The sequence below is a fragment of the Microtus ochrogaster genome, linkage group LG5 (genome assembly GCF_000317375.1).
Source record: "Microtus ochrogaster isolate Prairie Vole_2 linkage group LG5, MicOch1.0, whole genome shotgun sequence".
NCBI lineage: Eukaryota > Metazoa > Chordata > Mammalia > Rodentia > Cricetidae > Microtus > Microtus ochrogaster.
The window spans coordinates 53,260,641-53,271,347 of record NC_022031.1 but is presented as its reverse complement, the minus strand read 5'-3'; the positions used below and the strand labels follow the sequence as shown (position 1 = coordinate 53,271,347).

Here is a 10,707-nt window from a genome sequence, read left to right as displayed (position 1 = left end):
TGCATCAGACACACCGGACCGCACCGGACCGACGCAGCAAAACAAACCCTGGCAAAGCCCAAAGCGAGAGCTCTCGCGGGATTTGCGTGTGCGGCCGGCCGCCTCGGCAAGTCTCGCGTTGTTTGGTCAAGGGGCGGGGCGGTCACCGAGGGGGCGGAGTCCACCCGGGCTGAGCGTTGGGGGGCGTTCCCGGCCGTGTTGACACTGGCGTCTGTGGGAGGTGGGGAGCGCCCCGCGCATGCGCAGCTCCCCGGCGGTCAGGGAGGCCGGGACAGTCCGGCTGCCCGGGTCCGCGGGTCGCGGGGTCGGGCCCCGCCCTCCGCGCGGGCGCTGGCGGACGCCGTGCCCGGCCCTGTCGGCTCTGTCTGCGGCGCTCCGCCCGCCGCCGGCCTGCTGCTGCTTTGGCCTGGAGGGTTCCCGCCTACGCAGGTCGTGACGCCGGGACAGGGCTCCGCGGCCGGAGCGGGCGCTGCTGCTGTCTGAGCGTCTCCTGCGTCCACGGTAAGTGCCCTGCGCGTCTGCTGCTTTGGCATTTTAGACCCCGGAGGGGAGAAAAAGGTAGAAGCACAGCGAGCTAGCTGTCTTGCAGAGGCAAGGTGTTTTTCAGCTTATTTCGTTTATGCTTGTCTTTTGAAAATCGTGAAACCACAGCTGTGCCTTTACAATTCTGAAGAATTTGGGCTCGGAGGAGGAGTAGGAGGAATCCTCTTAGCAATGGAGTTTTTTCATTACCGAAGTATTGAGTGCTCTGTAAGAAAAAAGAAAACAATGAAGACCCACGACTCCTGCCCTCTTTCAGGCTTCTGCTCCCCAGCCCCAGTGTTTACTCTCCTTCTGCTCAGGGTAACCCAGTTCCAAGTGTATGCAGTCAGCCATTCAGGATTTTGCCGGTGCATGTCAGGAGTGTATTTATGGACAAAAATTGCATTCGTATGTAGAACATCGATCCCTCCACCTTTTTTTTCATACTTTCACTATTTAAAATGGGCTTCACACCTTCAATAGCAAGTCCCTTAAAAAGTGATTGTGTAATTTGTGATTTGAGACTTTGTCTTGTAGCTCAGGGTGCTCTAGAACCCCTTGTGTAGGGGAAGCTGACCTTGAACTTAGGGCTTCTCCTGCCTTCACCTCCTAAGTGCCCGGATCAAACACGAATTTGCCGTGCCCGGCCCGCAAGCTTACAAGCCAGTGTTTTGAAACTAAGTAGCTGAGACTTTCACAATATCTAAGGCCACATGTGATACTTTCATATGAAGCAGGTCGATTATGTTTACATAGAGCTCCGTCAGTGTTTACAGGAGGGAGTGACTGCCGAAAGATTACATAAAGCTTACTTTTTCTTTATTGCATGTTTTAAAGTTTTCATACCATATGGCAGCTTTTAATTCTTTAAACTTGAGGTTGCTTTATGATGAAGTATGGTACAAAATCAGTGCCTAGAAGTCTGTACTGAAATAAGAAATCGCGGATGAAATGTTTTGCTAGGTGACCCCTAGGGAGACGTTTGAAAGTGGAAGAATATCGGTACTGCACGACTTGCTAGTAATAACACTGTAAGGGAGCAGGTTCATGCTGCAACTAACTTTATTAGAAATGGAGTACTTATGCTAATCTTGATAGCTTCCAAGGAAAACACTCCTAAAGTAATCACAGGCAACCATCTTGTTCTAAACGTGCCTTTCCTTCGATGGTAAACTTAGTTGTGAGCGTTCTATTTAGAAACTGGGCTTAAAAGACATGAAGAGGTGGTTCTCTGGTGTCTTAGTTATTTCTGGCAACAATATGCTGGTGCTGTTTTTCATAAAGGTTTAAGTAGTGTCTTCCTGATTCTGTGGTCAGTCAGAGGAGGCCCGGAGCGCCTGCCTCTGGCCTTTCTGGGGCTGCTTTGATTTTGTGGGTGTGCTGAGTACTAGAACTGCATTTTTTTGGCTCTGCCTTGTTCTCCTGAATGGAACACCTTATCAGAACTTTCTGGAGAGGTGTAGGAAACTCTCATGGTGTTGTTGTAGATGAGGTTTCTGGTGGTTTCATATTAAAATAGCTGAACCTCTGTAATTTGGAAAGAATACAAAGTAGAAATTAAGATTAAATTTTGCTTCTTTCATGGGCGTTAAAAATCTATAACTGCCTCATGGTATATTAATCTTTTTTTTTTTTTTTTTTTTTTTTTGGGTTTTTCGAGACAGGGTTTCTCTGTGGTTTTGGAGCCTGTCCTGGCACTAGCTCTTGTAGACCAGGTTGGTCTCGAACTCACAGAGATCTGCCTGCCTCTGCCTCCCGAGTGCTGGGATTAAAGGCGTGCGCCACCACTGCCCGGCCTTATATTAATCTTTTTATTTACAGCAGGTGCAACTACTGTAGCTTTAAGGAAATATAACCAATAGTAAGATGTAAATAAAGTATAATTGCTATATATTTGATGCAAAATCCATGTATAGTAAAAAGATTTGAGCTGTTCTTCCCCGTGAAGGATGACAAGTTATGAGTGGAATATTTCAGCCTAGGAAAATATTTTTAATAGCACATAAAATCTTTTCACTTTTAGTTATTGAAGCAGGGAGGACCGGGAATGTACTGAGTGTGTTTTCAAAAATTGAGAGTAATGGCTGAAGTTGGAGCTTAATAGTTGCCTGAGGCCCTCCCAAGATTCCTGGTACTCCAGACAGGGCAGTCCTGTGGCTGGTGGGAAAGCTTACTCTCAAGTTTAACCTGAACACATTCCTTCCTGTGAGTAGTCAGAAACAAACAACTCTGTTTTGGATCTTGTGGGTTTCCCCCCACCCCTTTCTTTTTCTTCTTTTTAAACAAAAAGCACAAGGGATTAGATTATATCACCAATTTAAATTATCATTAGCCCTCTCTCTTTTTCATTTGTTTCCTGTGTTTTGTTTGTTTGACTTCGGTTTTGTCTTGTTTTGGCCAGGGTAAAGAACACAAAACGGACTACATACCAAAAATGTGAGAGCCCTAAAATCCCAATTACGGATTTAAGAAAAGCCATTTCAGATTCCATCCGGAGTTGTTTTTCCAGAACCGGGATTACAGGGAGAAGGCAAAGTGCGAGGAGCGGGCATGAAATTGAGAATTGACTGTCAGTAAACAAAGGGAGGATAAAGAGATTCCCTGAAGTCAGATCAACTCACAGCTCTCTTAGTTTTGAGATACTGGAAAAATATCTAATTATTAGTATTCTTTATTAGTTGTATCCTCTTGGGAATTGAATTAGAATAATTAGTAGCTTTCAGCACCTCGCAAGTTTTGCATACTTTGTACAGCAATCTCATGTGTGTTCAGTTCATAATTGGAAGTTATACTGCATTTGAAGAGCTGTCCCCTGTGAAGGACTGTGGTTTCTACCTGCTCTAAGCCAGCAACCCCAATGCTCCTGCCTGGATTGGGTCTTCATGGTTTTGGTTCTTACTTTTCTAGCTGTGCCTGGCCCCTCTCCCCTCTGTTTTGGTCTTGTGTCACCAGCTCATTTTCTTTAGCCTTGAGATTTGCTGCCGCTTTTCTCTCTGATCAGTTCTTACTGGCTGCCATTCTGTTTTGAGTCGCAGTACCTCTCACTTCTTTATTTTAACAACCTTAATATTTTCTTAATCACATAGGCACCAAATCAAAAGCTCACCCCAGCTTTTCCACTTTTACTCTCAATGGTATTTTCTGTCACCCTGCTTTTCCCCCTTGTTCTTAGCCCTGTACACAGTAAGATACCTCTAATCCAGGGTTTCCTTTTCATCCGGCTTACTGATATTCATTGTCCTAGAAAACCCTGATTGTGTTGTCAGGTGACTAGTAAAAACCCAAAACACATTGTGTGTGTGTGTGTGTGTGTATGTGTGTGTGTGTGTGTGTGTTACCACCATCGAATGCTTTCTTCTCAATTGGTCCTTGTGATGTATGTTAGGCGCGGCTAGTATGTGGAGGGGCTGGGATTGATGCTCCAGGCATCATTCCTCTGTGTCGTCTCTATTAAGTGGCCCCAGTGCTTCTTAAAAAACATGAATTTATATAGTTATAGACTTTAGCATTGGCCCACAAAAGAATGTAAACTTATTTTCTCATGCATTGTTCATTTCTTGGGATCTTTTTCCTGTTTTCATCTTCATTTTTAAAAGTAAGCCCTGTGTAAAGACAAGCTCTGACCCTCTTCCTGGTCTGTGTGGTAGTGGATTCCGCCTGTTCACGCTTCAGGGTGATGTGATGTTGTTTCCTCCCAATGCTCTAGCCACTGTAATTGGTGTGTGACGTTCTTGGAGCGTAGCCAAGTCCTGTGTTATGTCAGCGTGAGTTTAGGATTGACCAGTGATGGAAAAACTCCTCTGCTTCAACATGTAAGAAGTATTTCATTTTAGCTGCCGCATCTTTGATTCTGTTTGTTCTGTTTCTCTTTCTTTTTCTGGCACATAGACACACATTGCAACATTGAGTTTTATGTATCAAACAACCTGATTTTCTTGTTCTAAGTATATAGATCATGTGAAATCTTTATTTAAATGATTAGGAAATGGTAAAGCGCTTATATGAAAGTCAGTTTATTTACATATTTGGTTTCTTCCATCGTATCTAAGTTTGTAAGACATCAATGTTTTGGAATTTGAATTACGCCCACTTCACAGTTTCTTCTGTGTGTATGCAGATAGAAGAGATGGAGCAAGATCATGTGTGTTCCATTTTCATTTTGTTATATCTGGAAGCTCCAGTCGTCTGGATACCAGCACAGATTGGATGCTGCATCAGGCTCTGGGTTCAATCCCTAGGACTACTCTCTCCACTAAAACAACATCCAAACCCAGTAGATGAACTTTTTTTTTACTGGGGTGGGAGGAACAAGTTTAAAATAGAGCAGGGTGGTGGTAGCACAGCCTTTAATCCCAGCACTTGGGAGGCAGAGGAGGGTGACCTCTTGAGTTCATGGCCAATCTGGTCTTCAGACCAAGGTCCAGGAAACAGCAATGTGTTAGCGAGACCCTATCTCAATCCAGGAGAAAAGCATAGTGCATGTATAGATTTGCGTAGTTGATTACGTGACATAAGAGGCGTGCGGATTCAGAGGGTTTGAAGAATGGCTAACCCTATAGAAGTGTAATTAGACAAGAGGTGTGGCCAGGTGCGGTGATGGAGGGGAAAAGCCAAGCAAACTTGTCTGCAAACATTCTTCCTGATGTCTCTGTGCCTTCCAGTTGGTACAGGTCAGTATGCCTGAGTGAGAGCGATTGGATCCTTCAGAAAAGATTGGTCAGAGTTTCATTACTGGCTCTGAGCACAAGAGGGGCGGGGAGGGTTAAAATAAAATGCCCGATTTTCTGGCTCACGTTCGTGGGTGGGAACTATAATTTCTATAACCTGCTTTAGGGAAGAGGAGTACTAATTTCGGTGGCCGACTGTGGAGGGAAATGGAGCAGGAGAAATAAGGGTAGGCACTCAGAGGGCCTGTTCCTGAGGCTTCTCCAGTATGTTCTATGCGTTCAAAGTAGCCAGCGTCCTGGGGCCCCATGCTTTGGGGAACTGTGGTTTGAACCAGAGCAGATGTTTCTTGTTTCTTTTTCTGACCTGATGGTTCCTGGCTGGTGAGTGAACAGTACTGGACCATGTGCCTCTACTTGCTAGAGTTCGTAAGAACTGGGAGAATGGGATGCTCCGAGCTTCCCACACCAGCTTTTCACTCTGAATGTGTTTAGTAGTTGAGCGTTTAGACACGCTTCACACCTAGAGACCAGTCACAACCGTGTGTTCTAAGATTGGTACCCGGTGTGGCAGTGCGAGAGGTGGTAGGGACTGGAGAAGTGCCTGGTGGTGGTGTCTTCAGAAGGTCTTTAGGTTAGTTGGGTTCAGGCCCTGGGGAGTCATTAAAATAACTGGTGCTCAGGCAGTTCCAGGGTAATTCTCTAGCGAGAGGCAGTTCTTTTTTTTTTTTTTAATATTTTATTTATTTATTTATTATGTATACAGTTTTCTGTCTGTGTGTATGCCTGCAGGCCAGAAGAGGGCACCAGACTCCATTACGGATGGTTGTGAGCCACCATGTGGTTGCTGGGAATTGAACTCAGGGCCTTTGGAAGAGCAGGCAATGCTCTTTCTTAACCACTGAGCCATCTCTCTAGCCCCCGAGAGGCAGTTCTAAAAGGGAGCCTGCCCGCCCAGCTCTCTGCACTCCAGCAAGACCCCCTTCTTTGCCGTCCACTTCCATGTGCTACAAACAAGAGGGCTGATTTGAAAACCGAGAGCATGCTGTGGCATAGCTATAACTTTTCCAAGTATGCAAGAAATAAACCTTTTGTTCTTAGATAGTTTGCCTCAGATAGCTTGATAAAAAACTGACAAATGCAGCAAATTGTAATATATTCAACAGAAAATGTGTTTATGGAGCAAACGAAGATTCCCCAGTAGTATCACTAATGAGAAAATGCCACAGCCTCTAGGACTATCTGGTTTTTTTGTTTTGTTTTGTTTTGTTTTTCCAAGACAAGGTTTCTTTGTGTAGCCCTGACTGTCCTGGACTGGCCTTGAATTCAGAGATCCACCTGCCTTTGCCTTCCAAGTGCTGGGATTAAAGGCACGTGCCACCACCACCCAGCTCCATGTGTGTTTTTTTTTTTTTTGTTTTGTTTTGTTTTTTTCAGTTTTTCGAGACAGGGTTTCTCTGTAGCTTTGGTGCCTGTCCTGGAACTAGCTCTTGTCGAACAGGCTGGCCTCGAACTCACAGGGATCCGCCTGCCTCTGCCTCCCTAGTGCTGGGATTAAAGGCGTGCGCCACCACCGCCCGGCTTTTTTTTTTTTTAATGTGATCATTAATGTTGTAATTGTAAATTGCATATTCAAATGGGGGGTTTAAACTACTGAAGTAAGTGAAGTTAAAGAAATTTCTCCTTCAGTCAGCCTTTCTCTGCTCATGGGTTGCTAGAGTCATTGTTCAGGCTTTGATGTATAAACAAGAAATTTGTGCACCTTAAGAATAAGGGGCTGCAAAGACAACTCATTTGGCAAAGTGCTGGCTGCACAAGCAGGAAGTAAATTTAGATTCTCAACACCCATGTGAAAACCCAGGGGCAGTAGTAGCAGGCCTGGAATTTAGCACGGGGAGGGGTGGGGCTGGATGGGAGGGTCCCGGGGGCTGCTGGCCAGCCATTTTAGCTGAACTGGTGAGCACCAGGGTCAGTGAGAGAGAGACCCTGTCTCAATAGGGTGGATTGATGAAGACAGTCCAAATTTACTTTTGGCCATCTTATTCATGCACGTGCATGCACACGTCCACATACATGCCCATAAATACATGCACATATACATGTACACATGTACACCATGCCTTCTGAAACACACCTTATGTCAGGATACTCTTGAATGTCAAGGCGGTGAAGAACAATGAATATCCATATCTTATAAATACACGGTAAAAGTGGAGCCTGTAATTGTGGTGTTTGGGACGTAGAGGTAGGAGGATTCAGAGTTCAGAGTCACCCTCTCATATATAATCAGTATGAGACCAGCCTAGGCTCTGCGAGATCCTATTTCCGTGATGTAAACTCCCAAACAAGTGGCTGCAGCGATGCTGTGGCAAAGGAAATAGTGAGTAGCCTTTGATTCCTTTGGACTTAAGGGGCTAGATATGTAGCATTATGGAAATCATAGCAGCTTCTTAGATCTGTCTGCTCTGTCAGGTAATGCCAAGAATAGGTTCCCCAGCCTATGTATTTGTACATATTTATTCGTACGTATTTTTATACATAGTAGTTTGGTTATGGAGTATTTTTTTTTATTTTTATTTTATTTTTTTTCTGGTTTTTCGAGACAGGGTTTCTCTGTGGCTTTGGAACCTGTCCTGGAACTAGCTCTGAAGACCAGGCTGGTTTCAAACTCACAGAGATCTGCCTGCCTCTGCCTCCCGAGTGCTGGGATTAAAGGTGTGCGCCACCATTGCCCGGCCTTTCTCTTTTTTTAATAAATAGAGATTTGCAGGTTTTTCTGGTAGATATAAAAATTAACTTTTTTACGTTTTCTCGAGACAAGCCTCTCAGACTGGCTTCAAATTCCTCACCTAGTAGAGAATGACCTTGAACTTGTGGTCACCCTCTGCCACCTGGTGTGTTGCTTTACGGGTGTGCCCCTCCGCCACTCCTGAAGTGTTGGGTTGAACTCAGGGCTTCCTACAATGCCATTTGAGTACTTTACCAACTGAGCTGTCTCTCAGCCCAGAAAATCTGTTTGTAAAAGTTTGTTGACTATGCCATTTCGTTTTAGAGTGCACTGTGTGTGTTTCTAAATTTGGTTGAAGATATGGTTCATTTGTGTTTATGCACGTTGAACCAGTATTCTTTCATTTCTTCTTTTCATACAGTGCCCGCTGAAATTCTTGTTGGCCTGGAACTCCCTGTGTAAGTCAGGCTGGCTTCGTCCTCAGAGAGATCACCTACCTTTGTCTCTCAAATGCTAGTAAAAGGCAGATGCCATCATGCCTGGCTTCTTTGCTCTTCTTATAACTACTATTCTTTTTTTTTTTTAAATATTTATTTATTATGTATACAATATTCTGTCTGTGTGTGCCTGCAGGCCAGAAGAGGGCACCAGACCTCATTACAGATGGTTGTGAGCCACTATGTGGTTGCTGGGAATTGAACTCAGGACCTTTGGAAGAGCAGGCATGCTCTTAACCTTTGAGCCATCTCTCCAGCCCCATAACCACTATTCTTTATAAGACATTGTAAATAACGTAATAAATCAAAAGGTATTTTGTTGGGTTTTGCTTCTGCATAGTATGCTCATGGGGAGTCTTTGAAGAAGTATGAGAAAGTGTAAAGAAGTTCACAGTGATTGGAGCGGTGTCACTGTCCAGGACTATCGTGGCGGGTAATGTGAGGGGCCTCTTTTTTTTTTTTTCGAGACAGGGTTTCTCTGTGGTTTTTGGTTCCAGTCCTGGAACTAGCTCTTGTAGACCAGGCTGGCCTCGAACTCACAGAGATCCGCCTGCCTCTGCCTCCCAAGTGCTGGGATTAAAGGCGTGCGCCACCACCGCCCGGCTGAGGGGCCTCTTCATAAAAAGCTCAGCTTGATATTTAGCTCCCATGTACCACAGATAGTGATGATAGCTGTGGACAGTGAGTGTTCAGATTCTCTTTGAAGTGGAACTGTGTCTGGAGGACACGGTGCCTTCAGAGTCCAAGCTGTGCTGCGGCCTTCAACTGACATCAGGAAGTTTTCTGTACATGCACAGTCAGCCACTTGGTGACTTAACTGTTGAGTTGTTGGTTATGGAGCCACAGGCAGATGGATCACTCAGCACTCTGCTGTTGTTACCTGTGCCTTGCCATAAGTTTAGTAGAAGGAAATAGAAATTCTTCAGTTCCAAACAATGGTTTATGATATTTGCGAGGACAGTTTATTTTATTCCTGTGACTCCTGACTCCTGGTATGTTCAGTTTTCATTAGTATCCCCCCCGCCCCGTGTGTTTGTGTGTGTGTGTGTGTGTGTGTGTGTGTGTGTGTGTGTGTATAGTCTTACTCTAGCCTAGGCCTGCAACCCTAACACTCAAACTCACCGTTTTCCTGCCTTATGGTCTAAATGCTGAGATTACTGCTGTGTACCACCATACCGAGCTCATCATGGTTTCTTGGTGACTAGATTGTATGTGTGTATGCATGCATGTATGCATGTATGTATGTATATGTATGCATGTTTTTGAGACAGTCTTATGTAGCCCAAGCTGGCATTAGTGGACTATGAAGCTGAACATAATTTTCACCTTATCTTGCTGCCTCCTTCCACCTCTTGAGTGTGGGGTTACACGCATGGTTTATATGACACTAGAATTTCCCTCAGGCCTTAAGCCAGCTAGGAGAGTTTGACTACATCTCTAATCCCTAGAGCCAATTTAAAAATTGTAGTTAGTTTTCATATTCACACATAGGAGCAAATTTTGGAAAACAAAAATAATCAGTTGGATTTTAGTGTCAAGGAAAGCATGCAGTGGTTTCTGCTGGTTCAACATGCATTGTAAATCCTCTCCTAAAAGAGTAACTTTTAAGTCATTTTAATGGGGTTGATTTGAATAGAATGATTTAAACGCATTCTTTTGTGAGCCAGAGAAATTAAAAACGAGAAGACGTTTGCACAGTGGTTTATAGATATCTGTTCATCATAATTGGTTATTAAATCATTTTGGCTCTTAAAAGGGTGAAATGCATCATTATTTACAATGAGAAAAAAGCTTGCTTTTTCTCTATTAAGAACTTGTGTTACCAATAGCAGTCATTGGTTTTATTGTTTCACAAAGCATTTAACAAAGTAGATGTAGTTGGTACTAATTAAATGTGTGTACACATGTGTGCATACACACACTACACACCAGGTGTGGTGGAAATAGCCTCCCTGCTGTGCTTCAGGAAAAGTGACAATTTTTACGTGAGTGGCAGTTCCCGGAATTGGGACCCTGATATTTTTGGTATTGTTTCCCTGGTGACACTTTGATCTTACTCTAGGGAAACCCGTGTCAGACTTGTGACTTCCACAATTACAAAATAACAGACTTGGTGGTTCATTAAGGCAGTGGTTACTAAGTATTTTCTAAACATTTTATCCCTTCGGGAAGGGAACGGTCCAGGATGCTTTAAATATATATTATCGCCGGGCGGTGGTGGCGCACGCCTTTAATCCCAGCACTCGGGAGGCAGAGGCAGGTGGATCTCTGTGAGTTCGAGGCCAGCCTGGTCTAC

At 44.3% G+C, this 10,707-nt stretch overlaps 1 protein-coding gene across 4 annotated transcripts in view; it reads left to right on the top strand.

Moving 5' to 3' along the window:
* The first annotated feature begins 259 nt into the window (after positions 1-259).
* Positions 260-10,707, top strand: part of Pcmtd1 (protein-L-isoaspartate (D-aspartate) O-methyltransferase domain containing 1) — a 61,748-nt gene continuing 51,300 nt past the window's right edge. Inside the window, exon 1 of one of the 4 annotated variants that reach the window (XM_026786570.1) lies at positions 260-501. The gene's annotated coding sequence lies outside the window, so the exon portion shown is untranslated. The remainder of the gene's footprint in view (positions 502-10,707) is intronic. The other 3 variants (XR_003378236.1, XM_026786571.1, XM_005362239.3) reach the window with 3 other exon arrangements.